The sequence below is a fragment of the Solanum lycopersicum genome, chromosome 10, assembly GCF_036512215.1.
Source record: "Solanum lycopersicum chromosome 10, SLM_r2.1".
Classification (NCBI taxonomy): Eukaryota; Viridiplantae; Streptophyta; class Magnoliopsida; order Solanales; family Solanaceae; genus Solanum; species Solanum lycopersicum.
The window spans coordinates 9,630,184-9,647,015 of NC_090809.1; positions in this window are offsets into that span (position 1 = coordinate 9,630,184).

Below are 16,832 nucleotides of genomic sequence, written 5' to 3' on the forward strand. Positions count from 1 at the left end.
CACGCGGCTGGGGCGACCGACCTCGCTACGGATCGTCATCCTCACGACGGACTGTCATGGACTCCGTCATCCCATACTTGTGCAATTTCTTCTGCTGCTCTCCTCATTATCCTTGACGGCAGATATAACAGATCGTCAGAGGCACAATGGTCTGTCGAGGGTCTCCGTTCCAAAACACTTGAACTCTTGGAATTTTGGTATTGAGACTACTTCTCTAATATTCATTACAAACTAATAGGACGGAACGTCATGGCAACGACGGTCCGTCACGCACTCCGTAGCCCCACACTTAGTCAAAATTGCCCATCTTCCTTCAGCACCTGCACTACAATGCCACCTACTGACCGTCGCGAGCATGACGAACCATCACAAACTCCGTAGGTGGTGCTTTTCTGTATTTCTTGCTCAAAAACCTCCGCATTAGATTTTTTGATAGATTTCCTAAAAATAAATAGAAACTTACATAAAAATTAGCACAAAAATGCTTTTGGACACACTAAACATAAGGAAAAAGGTTTAAAAATACCGTGAAACTACAGTATATCAATAGGCTCAACTTAAATTCGTTGTTTGTCCTCAAGTGACGCACTATGACTCAATTCAAAAATTTTGTACAATAGTATTCATGTTTTATCCTTCGCAATCATTTGGCTATCAATCCCGATCAATCTCATCATATTTATTCATGCTATAACTATTTGGCTTCAATTATGTGGAATCAGACCATGACACATACTCACCATGTACTAACACCTATCCTCTTCAATATCTCAACGAGGTGCTAATATTTCCGATATTGCAACTAGTGTCCTAAATTCAAAACAAAATCCTCATTTTTAACACAATGATTTCTGTTTGAGTATATGGATTACTTCTCAACCCTCACTATTAGAACAAATTCACACTCATTCATACATATTTCCATAAGCTCACCCTTATTCTCACTGCATTAAGTTCGCTATACAACTCTTAGGATCGCGATAGGACTTTCTTCGCTTGTAACATAGGCTCAGGGTCAGGTAGGGTATATTTATGTATACTTTAGTTTCTTTTTTGCCCTCCTTGACATATAAGCTAAACATACCACTTTCTATCATTTTCTTTGCCAAGTTTCTCATATTGTTTCACCTTGCTATTTTCCTTTTTTCTTCATTTGTGTAAGTGACTCTCTTCTTCTCTTGCTTGTATTTGTTTTATATTTTTTTCTTTACTTTTCTTTAAAATAATTCTTGAGTCAGTTTATTTTTGTTTTTTCTTTCTCTTGTTCTTTCAACCGCACTTTCTAGAGCATTCTTCATAATAGTCACCCTCAACTCATGGCTTTTCCATGAGTCAAAGTACACAATACCAAAAGATGGGTCAAAGCTATAAAAAGGGTTGTAAACTGAATAAGCCACCCTCAACTTATGCTTTTAGCATAAGCTGAGGTGGATATGTCCAAGGAGGGACCAGGGCCAACACATTATTCTCAAAAAATATTTGTTATGGTGAAAAAGAATGGTCTAGTTTAAGATCAAATCATTTGGATCAAAGAAGGATACATTTCATTTAGTTTTCTTTTATTTAGGCGAAAAATAGGCTATATTGAATAAGGGCCTATGATCCTTTCCTAATTGTCTATTACAGCTTACTTTTAGCAGGACTAACAAGGAAAGTTCTAGCTCAGTACAAATAGTGGACTATTCAAATCATCCTCACACTCAGTAGAAATCTCATTACTCTACCAGATTATAAGCCACCAAGTTCGAATTTTAGACTAAGGGTCATGAATTGGTGTACCTCTATGTCATGCTTAGAGACACACATTTATCAATTACTATGCATAGTCATGCATCATTTTCCATTTTCTCAGGATATCATTTTAGCCATCTTGTTTTAAATTAAACTATGTACACAAGATATAGACATGCCGGTTCAACAGAAAAAGTAATCAATCTTTTGGGGAAAAAGAACAGAGGCAAGAAAACCCCAAAAGAGGATAGTGAATTGGGAAACTCAGACTTCACCCTAGCACTCACTTTCCATTTACCCCACCCCCAACAAAAACACATGCCATTATCCCCAATGCATTAAAAAATTGGAATACAACAGTGGTAGGTGAAGTAAACCTTGGGTGCAAAGCACTGACGATCAACAAGCTGGTCGGTCTGGTTCCAAGAAGCCCACTACCTCTATTATCAGGACACCCTCGGTAGTGTCATCACGATGAACAACACTATCAGCAGTGCGTCTCACTATCTCCATATTTCTGGAGCTAGACGCCCCAAAAACTAACTCTAGTTCTCTCATCTGATGCGCCTCCTCCTCGACAAGCGAGGCTCATATAACAGCCTCCATCTCACGACTCTCCTTATTACGTGCTCGTGCTTCATCCTCCTCCCGAACCCTACACCTCTTGGCATTCTCTCGAGAGGGAGGTGGTGTAATCTCTGAAGTGGCGAATAGGGTCGCCGTCACTTTGTCTTTAGTAGGATTTGCAGAAGGGGCCTTACACTCAGGCACCCTAGCCTCTAAGATCATATCAATATCTACTTTAAGACTATAGACTGCAGCCTAAAGGGTCGACATATCTACCTGAGGGGCTGGAAAGGCTAGCACCCGCAACTCAAAAGCGTCCAAGCGCTAATGAACCTCAGCGATCTTCCGCTCTCTGTGCTGGATCATTCTCCGCTAAATGCGCTCTTCTGCCTCAACAATAGACCTCTGCATCCAAGGCTGGATATGATGCAGAAGTGTAGCCATTTGTTCCTCTAATTTATGGACCCTAGCAAGCGAGACTAGAGCTGGTAAAGGGGCTGAGAGGGAGGAGCTCGAAGCAGTGCTTCTACCCAAGATAGACTCGACCGGGGTAGTGCAAGTGGAAGTCGCTTGCGTAGTCATACGGGCCTGTTCTATCGTATAAAATAGATTATCACCAAGTGGAGGAAACTCTATACAGGGCCCTCTGCGTGGAGACAAGTCATTGCCCAGATCTCTGATGAGCCCGATATCAACAGTTCCCACAAGGGTGTTGAGCTGATCAACGTGCCATATAAACACACCTACGGACCTGCACAGAGAAAATATCATGCACGGGAAAGGGTAAGTATTTGTGACCTTAAAATCCCTCTCATGCATCAGCGCCTGTAGAAGCTAACTAAAATCCACCTAAAACCCGGCTATCATCACCGCCATCATTAATGCTCGATCCCATGTAACTCTATTATCAGCGGCTACGGAAGAAAGGCAGTGGCGGACAATAAACCACAAAAACTTCGCCATGAAGGTCAGGTTAGCCTCCTTGATGGCTCTCTTCAGTTCAGTCACGTAGTCTTCACCTTGTCCATTAACGGAAAAGTGCAGGGCCATCCATCTCTTGGTGGTATCTCTAAGCGATGGCTCACGCACGAATTTTCTATCTTTGACAATCTGCCATCTGCAGTCAAAATCATCAGTGAGATGGGTCCGGTTAGCATCAACATTCTCGTTGTATAGATACCGGCAGATGGAAGGCAGGGAGATATCAACGTGAATGCCACGTACTCAGACTTGCTCAAGTGGGTCCTTTTTTACGGGGGCATCCCGCCTATCATTTTGTGATTGGACAGTCACTACGTAGGAGGCGTTGAACTCTCCGACCAACTCTTCACTATACATTCAAATGAACGCACTTTCCACTCCAATCGATGTCTGGTGAAGAAATTATGGATCTCTAGCATCGTCGGAAGACTTCCCGTAAGGACCTGCCGCTCCAATATAATTATCTGAGTCATGAATCCTTTGCCATTCAAGAAAATTGCATCGGAAGAGACTTTATACTACCAGTCGACATACCACCGGTTGGGCTGGTTGGTAACCGGGGTGAGAGCACGACTCAGTGAAACGGGTGTGGATTCTTAACTATCAGCCTCATCAGACGAGGAAGAGTCTGCAGCGGTGGCCGGTGCGGGAACCTCAGCAGATCCGGAGGTTTCCTGCGACCACCAAACTTTTCAGGAGCCAGACTCTCCTTCTTCATTAGTAGCTGACTCAGAGGGTGCTCTAAATAATCCTTAAGACTACCTAAGGATTAGATCATGTCTACATAATCAAACATCTTCCCTTACTAGAGAAATTATTAATACTTATCTAGGTAAGATACAAAGTGATAATTTCTATGCCCCCTTAACATTGTAACTAGACAACCCTTAACTACTTTATATATGTACTTATTAATTTAACATGACTTCTTAACTTAAGACATTACATTAATTTGTTCATTTAAGACTCATTAATGACATAAGGACATTCAATTAACACCTTCAAAGCCTATTGTGCAATGCCTAGATAGCGTCCATACCACCACCTAAAATATGTAGAACTTCTTTAATTCTAGTAGGAATCCCACATGATGAGAATAAACATTAATCGACATATCCATGACAGATTGACATGGAATCTGGAGTTCTAACCTACTCCGATGAGGGTGTTCTACTAGACATTGGTAGAACTAGGACATATCTCATGTAGTCACATGGTTAAGGAAATATGAAGTGTTTGTATGTACTCTAGTCTCTTTCTCAAGTAGAGCTACATGGTACTCTAGTCTCATTCTAAAGTAGAGCTACTTCTCATAAGATACTCACTCGGTGCTAGCCTTTGTTCTCATAGAGTCATTGACATTAAAGGTTCATACAAATGGTTTCCATATAAAGTTCATAACCCAATAAGATTCACCCTACCAAAGAAGTCCACTAGGGCTGCCATACAATGGCGACATAGATAGCTCATCATGACTTTCCTACAGATAATATGATTTCATTCAAGCCAATCAAAATCAAAACAATCATTCAGTACAAGAAGGATAAAATTACACTCACGACTTCAAGTTCATAACATAACATTACTACTAGGTGTAAGGTTCCATGTAGATAACCTTCCTAACCTTATTTAAGGTCTCACATATCATTCATTAATACATGACAAGGGTTTACTAAGATTATTTAGTAAATACATCTCATATTCATATATCATTCATACATGTATCATGTAAAGGATACAAGTCTACCAAAATAGGACACAACATTGTTTACTTTAACACATATAGCATATAATTCTTTGAAGCACTTAGGAATGACCATTATAATCTTTTTTTAATCCTATAAATTACTATAACATCATCAATATAACCATTATTGACTCATATAGTCAAGAAGGAACAATTATGCATCAACTCTAAGACTACACGGATAGACATATAGTCATAGTCAAACGTGATGTCCTAATATACATAGAAGGAACACATACTTTCACATTATTTCACATGTAGATAGATATTCTCATAATTCACATAAAATCAACTACATAAATCATCATAATACTTCAAGTAGTTTTCCGAAGAGGACATAATCATCATAATACCTAAAGTAACGCCGACAAGGCTACATCAATTGCAAGAAAAGAACTTAACACCGCCACCATAAGTGGACCATACCAATCACAATATAATTGAAGTTTAATTAACATAAAATAATGATAATTAGTCAGGTACCGCCAATCCATTCTCACCACTTCAATCCATAGCTAAATAATAAAATTCAATACTATAAGGCCCTTACCCATGACCATAACCAACAATTCAATACATAAACATTGATATTCTTTGAAACTAGGTCAATTCAATATAGATTTATCAATAAAATACAACCTATATTAATGCAATAAAATTATATCATCATTCAATAGACCGCAGAAAACTACACTAATAAGCATTAAGACTATATCACTTAACCCATAATGTAGTAAAAAACTAGAGTTCATAAATTATATGGGTTCATAGTCTAATTTAGTTAAAATAATCAAATTAATAACAATTCCATCAATATTCAATTCTTTATAACCTTTAAGGCAAAAACCCTTGGATAGATCATGAAATTTGACAAGTTCATTTATAAAAACTTTACAAAACTCTTTGAATGTTGGGATCCTTGATAAATAGAATTTCAAGGAGAAAAAACCATACCTCAATGATGTTAATCCACGACATTGATGAATAATCTCCACTCAATTCTCCAATCTAAGCTATTTCTTGAGTTTTTGCTCCAATGGAGTTCTATGGAATTTCCAAGGGAATTTCGATTTTAATTTTTTAAAATGAAATCTTCTATGTATTACAGGCCTATAAACCTGTTTAGAATATCCAAAATACCCTTTATTAACCTCCCATTTTCCTATTTGGACGTGGGGTGAATTTTAAACTTCACTTGTAAACATTACAGTGACCTGCACACGAGACAGACTATATATGATTTGACCGTCGACGGGGCGTCAACCCACAAATGGGTTATCCTGTCCTCTGTAGATTAGCTTAAAGGCTGGAAAATGGGATCTTAGCACCCTAGTCTATGTATCCAACGATTCCCTTCATCTACTCGGCGTCGACCAAGTCACAGACCATCTTTTTCCCTCCGTAGGTGGGATTCGCTTAGGTAGTTTTGGCCAACAACATGGGTCCTTCCTCAAGGTCCCTTGGATGGTCCTTGGGGATGTTTTCCTAGACGTTTTAAACCCAAATATGTGTGTATACGATATTAGAACATCCCACATCAATTTCATAAAAAATGAACACGTAAAACTCAACGAAACATGCCAAGACACACAAGGTCGTTTCTGTTAGAACAAAAATACTCAAGAAACTGATTTGAAAAAATAAAAATAGTGTGAACTTATGAAGTTCCTTATGAATATTAATCTGCAGAAAGTCTGAATTATACATCAAAAAAACATAAACATTAAAACTAAAATTAGAATATGTGCCACTAACTACCAAAAAAGGGCCACTAACAGCCATTATGGGGGCCATTAACTTCAGAATGTTGAACAATGAAAGTTTACTTAGTGTAGCTAGAAAATCAGAAGAACTAAATTCAAATAAGTAAAAGACAGTAAAAATAATAATAAGCTGAAAAAATTCCAATTTTCTAACACTCCTCGTTGGCATTTGTGTGGAAAACACCAATTCTTTACCTCATATCTTCAAACCTTTCCTTTGGCAATGACTTGGTGAAAATGTCAACTAGCTGGTTCTCAGATGAACAATGAACAAGCAACACTTCATTAGATTATTGGACTTCTCTGATAAAATTAAATTTGATCTTGATATGTTTAGTTCGACGATGAAAAACTGGACTTTTTGAGTTTGAAACTGCTGAAATGTTGTTACACATGATATTGGTAGCTTCTGTTTGTTAATGGACTAATACCTTTCTCGTCATCCTTAGCTAGATAACTTGATTCACAGGAACTGCAGTACCTATGTACTCACCTTCTGGTGTTGATTGAGCTGTAGTTTCTTGTTATCTAGAGCTCCAACTAAAACAACTTGTCCCCAAATAGAAATGATATCAAGATGTGCTTCTGGAATCATCAACTCCACCACCCCAATCACTTCCATAGTACCCGATCATGTTCATAGTTACTTCGGCAGATGTTGGGAAAAAACTTCCAAACTTGCTACTTCCTTTAATATACCTTAACACTCTTTTAGCAGCTTTCAGGTGTGTTTCTCTAGGCGAATGCATGAACCTAGAGAGCAAACTCACAACAAATAAAATGCCAGGCCTGCCTACGGTTAGATATAGAAGACTGCCAATTAAGCTTCTATACATACTATAATCTACTTTTTCTTAATCCTCATCCTTTCCAAGCTTCACACCAGTAGACATTGGAGTACTCACAGGTGTGCAGTTTTTCATTTTGAACCTGTTTAGAATATCTGAAATGTATTTCTTCTGTTATATGAAAATTCCACCACTGCACTGCAACACTTCCATGCCAAGAAACTACTTCATTACTCCAAGATCAGTCATTCCAAATATTTTCTCCATTTAATCCTTGAACCTTTGGATTAGTTCAATTTTGCTTCCTGTACAAGAATGTCATCCACATAAATTAAGACAATTAAGGACTCACCTGCAGCATTGACTTTCAGATACATAATTAGCTTCATTTTGACTTCTACTAAATCCAAGTTGGATGAAATGATTGTCCATCCTCTCATACCATGCCCTTGGGGGTTGTTTTAGGCTATACAACAACTTTGTTTAGAGAATCTGCCAGGACTATGAGATGCAAATGCAAGAATAATCTTGATTGTTTATACCCTGCTACAGGAGCAAATATTTCCTAGTAATCCACAACAAATTTTTGTGCGTATCCCTTCACAACAAATCTAGCTTTATGTTTGAAAATTGTTCCATCGGGATTGAGTGTTGTCTTGAAAATCCATTTTACACTAATTACATTGCGATTTCTAGGTCTGTCAACAAGATGCCAGGTTCCATTATTCTCGATCATGTCTAGTTCTTCTTCAATAGCTATCCTCCATGCTTGAGAGTCTTGTGCTTCAGCATAGCTTGTTGGTTCAGAGCTAACAAAGTTACACCGCTGATAAACATCTTTTAAGGATCGAGTTCCCCTCACTGGTACATCATCCACTAGTTCATCTTATGTATGTTGACGTTGCTCTATTGAAAATGAATCAGAATAATAGGTCTTCTGATTTTTTGAATCCCAGGCAGCTGACTTCTCGGCTGAGAATTAGTTTGTATGATTTCAAACACAAAATCCTGTAACCTTTGGATGAACTATGTCCTATAAATATGTCTTTTTGAGCCTTGTTATCCAGATAACTCCTTTTTATTTATGGAACTCGATAATAACATATACATCCAATGATTCTGAGATGGTGTATTGATTGTTTGTTTCCACACCAACCTTCATATGGAGTCATGTCCTTCAAGGCCTTAGTAGGCAATCTATTCAACAAATATACAAAGGTATTGACTGCCTCAGCCAAAAACTGATTTGGGATCTTTCTTTAGAGCAAAAGACATGTGTCCATCTCCATTACTTTCATGTTCTTTCTTTCAGACACACTATTTTGTTTTAGAGTGTATGGTAATGTCATCTCGCATTCAATACCTGTGCAATTACAAAACTTCACAAATTGAGAAGAAGTGTATTCTCCTCCATTGTCAGACCTTAAAGACTTAATACTAAGATTACATTGATTTTATACTAAATATTTAAATTGTTTAAAGAGATCAAAGAATTTGCCTTTCAGTCTTATAAAACAAGCCCAACACATTCTGGTGTAGTCATCAATAAAGAGGAGAAATAATTTGTTTCCATTGGGCCGGAAACATCCGTATGAATGAGCTGAAGTTTCTGGTTAGCTCTGCGTACTTGATTTGCTTGAAATGGCAATTTTGTTCGCTTTCCCTATTTGCATGTTTCACAATCTTTATCATTAGAAAGAAATTCAGGCACATTTTCCACTAGCTCCTTCTTTTTCATCTCGGCGATACTTTCCAGATTGAAGTGACCAAACCGTTTATGCCATAGGCTTGTACATGTTTGTGAAGTAATAGTGTAAGCCAGCTCAGTTATTTTCTCCCAGTCTACTGAAAATATTCTGTTGCTCATCTTGACATAAAATAACTCTACTCCACAAGGGTCAGAAAAAACCTATTCACGATTCTGAAAATGCAGATAATAATTATTTTCAAGCATTTGTCCAATACTAATTTTTTTTACTCATATCAGGTATGTAAAAAGTATTAGAAATAGTTTTGATACCTGATAGTTTTGAGATATACATTGTACCTCAGACTTTAACTTTTACTGCCTCACCATTTCCCACTTTTACTTTTGATTTGTAAGTATCATCTACGAATTTTAAAAGTTCAACATTATTGGACAAGTGATGTGTGAAACTACTGTCAACAAGCCATGAATTAGAGGATTCATTGATTGAAAAGTATGAAACAGCAAGTAGTTACTTTTCATGTGCATCGGTAGCTTTTGCTACTTTTGCTTGCAAAGCACAAGAGTCCTTCGCTCTTGATTTGCAGACCTTGGATACGTGTCCCGTCTACTTACAGTTGTCGCATATAGAATTGACTCTCCACAACGAATATTTTTCCAAATGTTTATTTCTTTTACAATGTTTGCAAGGAGGGAACTTCTGCTTCACATCTTAACTATTGTTTCCTCCATTATGCTTGCCCTTATTCTTTTGGTGGAATTGTTGATTTCCTTTTTGCTTTTGTACAGAGAAAGCTCCTTCAATGAACTTTTCCCATCTCATCATCCTCCTTTGCTCTTGTTCTTGTAGAGCACTTATTAGTTCACCTAATGAAAGTTTGCTCAGGTCCTTGGATTCTTCAACATAGTAAATCTTAGATTCAAATCTCTCAGGAAGAGTCACAAAAACATTCTCCACAATTTTTTTATCTGTAAATTCTTCACCAAGAAGTCTAATGTTATTAACAATTAAGGATATTCAATCAGCATACTTACTGATAGTTTCATCCTCTTGCATATTCAGGGACTAAAACTCTCTTTTGAGGTTCAACACTTGCATTTGACATAATCTATTGTTGCCTTTATATTCTTCTTTCAACCTATCCCAAGCCTCTTTTGCAGTTTTGCAAGCCATGATTATGTAACACACATTATCTTCCACAACATTCTGCATAAGCGACTTGGCTTTAGATTTCTTTTCCATCTCTTCGTTGTTGGATTTTATCTGATCCAAGGTAGGATTTGCTGGTAGAACATCAAGAGGTTTATTTTTTGTCACAGTTTCCCAAAGTTCATAGGCTTTCAGAATAGCATGCATCTTCACAGACCAGATTTGGTAATTTTTACAAGTTAAATTGAATGGTGGATTTAAAGGTAGGTTGTTGGATGCCATTTGTGTTTTAGGTTAAAACGTTTGTTGTCCTGCAATATCAACTAGAGGCTCTGATGCCACTGTTAGAAACAAAATACACAAGAAAATCATTTGAAAAAAATAAAAATAGCGTGAACATATGAAGTTCCTTGTGTATATTAATCTGCAGAAAGTCTGAAATTTATACAAAGAAAAAACATAAACATTAAAACTAAAATAAGAACATGTGCCACTAACTTCAATAAAAAGGGGTCACTAACAGCCATAATGGGGCCACTGACTTCAGAATGTTAAGAAGCAAAAGTTTACTAAGTCTAGGTAGAAAAAAGGAAACACTAAATTTAAATGAGTAAAAGACAATAAAAATAATAATAAACTGAAAAAATGCCAATTGTCTAACAGTTTCAAGGCAAACCTTTTGAACTTCATGGATGTGGTTGGACGTTTGACCTCAAAAAATCATTAAACCTAACACAATGCCTATAAACACTATAAAACTCATATAATTACCTCAGAAGATCATAAAATACACATATAATCACATTACCACATATGAGGCACATATGAGACTTAGTCGTCGAACGTCTTGGTCGGCCCTTGATGTTTGACTTCCAAATTACCTAAAACTATAGAAACTGACTCAATACAACATTATAGACAATTTTAGGACATTATACCATCATTATAACAACGTTATGAAATAGATTCACCTTATTCATTATCGAGGTATTACAATTTCCCCCACCTGGACAACATTCGTCCTTGAATGACACTTTCACTCTTCGAACACTTCATAGAATAGATATTAAGTTAACAACTCATGACCACATCATAAAACCTTATACAATAGAAAATATATAAGGAACATCAATTTCACATAATCAAGAGAATCACAATAAAACAAGAAACTACAATCAATTCTACAACTCATCATTCCATAAATGTCTTATCCTTCAATCCAAATAGTATAAAATCATTTTATATTCAATATCATGATCATATTCATCAATTCTAGCAACCTTACAACAATTTTCAAGAAAATAATGAATTAGCAAATTTTCCAAAATCTTCATAGTAAACACGCAGACTTTACAGTGATTTACGCATGTTTTTAAAAATGCACCTTTTTGGCAATTCATGATGTAAACATTTTAATATTCAAAATAAAATCATAAAAACACATGTTACAACATAATCATAACTTCATAAAATGAAGAATGCAAGGAATCAATGAAATTCAATTGCAACAACACCCCTAAACACAATGTCATGCAACATACTTCTATCACTTTCAACTCTCAAGCTTGAGTTCAATAGAAGAATTGATACAATCAATCAAAACTCCTTTACTTACGATACTCCCCTAAATAGAAGGAACTCATACTCTAATAAAAGGAAGAAATTACCATCATCATCATCATAATCCATCTTTTCTCCTCTTGTCTGCAATGTATAGAAACGCCTCTTACTTGTTGCTTCAACCTTTGGAACATTAGGAGAAACTTGCTTACCCTCTCTTCCTCTAGACGTAATGTTAAGACAATCTGTCACTTTATGATCATTCTTTCCACAACCAAAGAAACAACTACTACCAGCTATACACTTCCCATATTGACTTTTTCAACAAGTGACACGTGTAGGCTTTTCATTTTGAGAACCACCTACTCTCTCAAAATTCACCTTAGCACTCCTAGATTCATCTTGAGTTTGAGCCCTCTGTTTGAACCTAGGTTGACCATGATCATTTGAACCACTCCTTTTCAAGTTTCTAGCTATCCTTCGATGTTTAGACTCCTCAATTGATTGAGCATACACCACGAGTCTAGCTTGGGTAATATCATCATGTAGCATTGTCGTATGACATTCTTCCCTCACTATATTGGTGACCCCGGTCACAAATCTACTTATCTCATCCCTCGGATTAGACAGAAGGAATGCAGAATATTTAGAAAACATAGAGAACTTCAAAGAGTATTCCTCAACACTCATATTGCCTCATTTGAGATTAATAAACTCCTCTACCTTAATCTCCCTCCTCTCATAGGGAAAGTACTTTAGACGAAAAACTTCCTTAAATTCTTCCCATTCAATAATACCCAATTAGACCGGCCTATTGCCTTTCCGTTCTGTGGACCAAACTTAAATAATATATTTTGATTGATAAGAAGACAACTCCTCTTTCTCTCTAGAAGTCACTCAACATGCACTATATTATACACCTCATCTAGAAACTCTTGGGAATCCTCTCCCACCTTAGAGCTATGAAAGATAGGAAGACTCATTCTCACAAAGTCTATTAACCTAGATGTCATAGTTCGCTCCACAACTTCCACTCTAGGTTAAATACCCATATTTCACATGGGTAGACAAAGCTCGATCTATATAAAGTAAAGCCACTCTAATCTCCCCATTGGTAATTTCCGGAGGAACCACAGGAACATAATTACCTTCACCTTTAATAGGGACTTTATAAACTTGATTACATTCATCACCTAGAGCACCCTGAGCACGTTGAAGAACTTGAGAAAACTGGGAAACTTTCTCAACTTGCTCAACTTAAGGAGGAACTTCCGCATTCAAATTATTCTCCTCAACTATCCTAGTCGGCGTCCTCCTCATATTTATTTTCCTTGAAACATAAGGAAACCCATAAGAAAACAGTAATCATAACTTTTACTCTACGGTACGACATAGAAGTAGAAAAAAAGAGAAACTCTATCTCCTTATCGGTTCTTACCCATAGATGTTTCGTGATTCACACCGATGGTCATGACTTTACTAAACGTAACTTGATTAGACTTTTTGATTCCTAAGACCACTTTCATAACCTATGCTCTGATACCAAAGATTGAGGCAGTGCAGGCAGCAGCCATTTATTGTTGCAAGCGATGAGGCGTGGCCTGATCGATTGGTCATTGATGCCTCCGTCGATGGTCACTTAAAACTTTTCGTTAAAAGGCCAAATCACAGACTCTCTGACAAAAACTACATACATGAAGGACAATTGGTCCAAAGCCACAAGGACTAACCTACGGATGGTAGGTCGAGGTTCGCAGGTCAGCCTGCAATTTTACTATTATGTTTTAAAGACTTATTTAAATTAAGTTATTTAGTTAGTGGTTCATTAGTTATTAAGGGGTTTTTAATTAGGTTACTTAATTAACAATATACCTAAATCCTATACACAGCTTAACACCCTCAAATTCCCAAACCCAAATTACTGTTCCTTCTCTCTACTTTCTCTCTCTTTCTCTCTCTCTATCTCTATCTCTCTCCTCAATACACTCCATAGAAGACCAAACCATAAGGGTTCTAAGGCAGCAAGAAGTGTGATTTTCTCAATCAATTTTCAACAATTAACAAGGTATGGAAACTCTTTACCTTCGGGATTACATTCCCCAAAGGATTCTTCCAAATTTAGTTTTCAAAAAGAAGATTTCATATGGATTTCTTTCTAATACAAATTTACCTTCTAAAATCTATTTTCTATAGTTAATTTTGGTTATTATGATTATATTATGTTGTATTATTGCTCAATTGTTGTAGCTCTTTTTTTACCTAGTATTGTTGAAAAGGGGATGAATTGACCCCAATTCCTTAATCCTATGTTATTAACTAGAGTAGAATTAAATTGTAATGATGTAGTTTACCTAGATATTATTGTTCTAATAACTAATGATATGTGTTACTAGACCTGTTATTGGAAGGAATTGGTTTGGTTGTTTCAAAGAGCATGATGATGGATTTTGAAGGAGATTGGGTACGTCTTGATATGCTAAACCTTTACTTCAATTATGATGCCTTTTACTTTTTGATGAAGTTCAATTGAAGTATATCTTATAATTGGATTAAGTAGGTATGATATGATGATACAATTTAAATGTCTTTATTATGTGATTGTGAGATTATGCTTAAGTTATAATGATGCAAGGTTGATTATGAAGTATCTATGTGCCTTACGATGACATAATTATGTTAATGTGCAAATCTAACCTATGAGTGTTTTAATGTAAGGTGTTCTCATGAAATTCCTATTGAGATAATAACTATGACTATACAAACAGCTATTCTCCTATGATCTAAACTAAGTTCTGATTGTTAAGGGAATACATTTCAAACGGGACTCTAGCTTAGCACCGTGTGAAATATTGCTGAAGAGTGTCCCTTCCCTAATAGGAAGGTAGGTTTACTATTGTACTCATGAGATTAGAGACTATATTCCAAAGGCATAAAGAGGGTCCCAAGAAATATCTCCTTTTTCTTGAATTATGTTGCCCCCAGTTGAATACTAGCTACTGGTTCAACCTATAATGATATGCTCATGTCTTGGTACTACTTTAGAAAGTAGTCCACCTTCTTCAGCTGTAGAGTTTCATGACACCGGATTCCACATTTAGCTCTTGTGTTCTATCTAGTTTAATTCAAGTGTTCCCGAAAGTAAAATGAAATAATAAAGTAAACTCAAACTAGGATGACTTAAGGGGTTTGACTTAGTATAGGTAGGGATATGGGAATGTACAAATACATTGAACTATTTGCCCTTGAGAGATGTCTTAGGAGGATGTTATTATGTTCTTATACTCTTATAAAGTGAATGATATGCATGTGTTGACTTTACATCTTTATGATACTTTATGATGTTAATTTCACTTATGAACATGCAATTGGTCTATATTGCTAAATATTATTATGATTACTCTTAATACTATGTTATGTAAAGTTACGGATTGTTTATGGTCCATTGTTTGGTTTACTTACTTGAGTAAAGTTATTGGTCTTGACTTGGATATTGCACTTGTAGACTTTATAGTAGGTTATGAATAAGGATATTGTATATGTTTTTATGTTATGAACTCTTATACCTATTTTGTTGTTGTAACATCATGTTTGAGTTGCTTTGGCTATGGTCTTAATATTCTATTGAACGAGTTGCTTCATTCTACTCTTTGATGTTGGTCTTGGGTTGAATATGTTATGAACTTAATGAATATATGATTATTGTTTATATGTTTTCTTGATTGTACATAAGGCTTTTCAAGTAACTTGGCATTGTTTTGAACAAATGTCTTTTTTATCATGATTTCTATATTGTGTATGTACGTGTTTCTATAATTAGTACAGGTGATGTACTAACCCCTATTTCTCCATTTTTTCTAAACATTATAGGTTCCGGTTGTTGAAGGGTGCGTGCGAGACCAATTTGCAAGGAAGGCTTGGGTCATCTCTCCAAGTGTGGGTATGTCTTCAAGATCCGAGGATGATGGCTTTTCTCATTCTACCTATGTGACTTGCTATAATCTAAAGACAGTTGTTACACTCTAATTGTTCAAGACATTGTTGCAAGCCCTAAGTGGCAATTATAAATTTTTGTAAGTACTATGCCCGGATTGCTCTATTTCGACTTAGATGGTTTTACATGAGACATCTCTATTAGACTATATGTAAAATACCTACCTATATATATACATACATACATACATATATATATATATATATATATATATATATATATATAGATAGATAGATATAGATATACACATATTATGGGTATGTGAGAGGCCTATTTAAACATCAATGTAGAAGAAGATGAAAAATTATAAATTTCCACAATTTAACCTATAAAATTTAATGACGAATACTAAGAGGTTTGTATAACTCCTCTTCGATGACGACGACAACGTTTACTTCTAGGTGATGCTCCCCGGATGTGACATACATTTCATTACTAGTTGATTCCAACACTCTAGAGTACATCAAAACATCAAGAAATCAACCATAAACATGTGATAATGTTCCTTGGATCCATAATTTAATTCAAGGGAAGCTAAGATCAAAGTAAACGAAGTTAAGAGACAAGTATAAAAGTTGAGAAGCAAGTAATAGTGAGTTCTTAAAATTTTCAAATGGTGTTACACAATCATTTTAAATTTGATTTAAGGCTCAAGTTAAAAGTCGAGCAAAGAGAAATGATTTGAGTTAAATTCTTAAAAGCTATTAAGGAACTAAGTATTCCCCAATAGTTAATGCTTCAAGTTAATTAAAGAGCTAGAGTTGAGTTGGTTTCTATAAAGTTGTAAGGGGGACTATGTAATCCTTTAAGGTTTACAAATATTTCACCTTTAAGTAAAAATGAAAG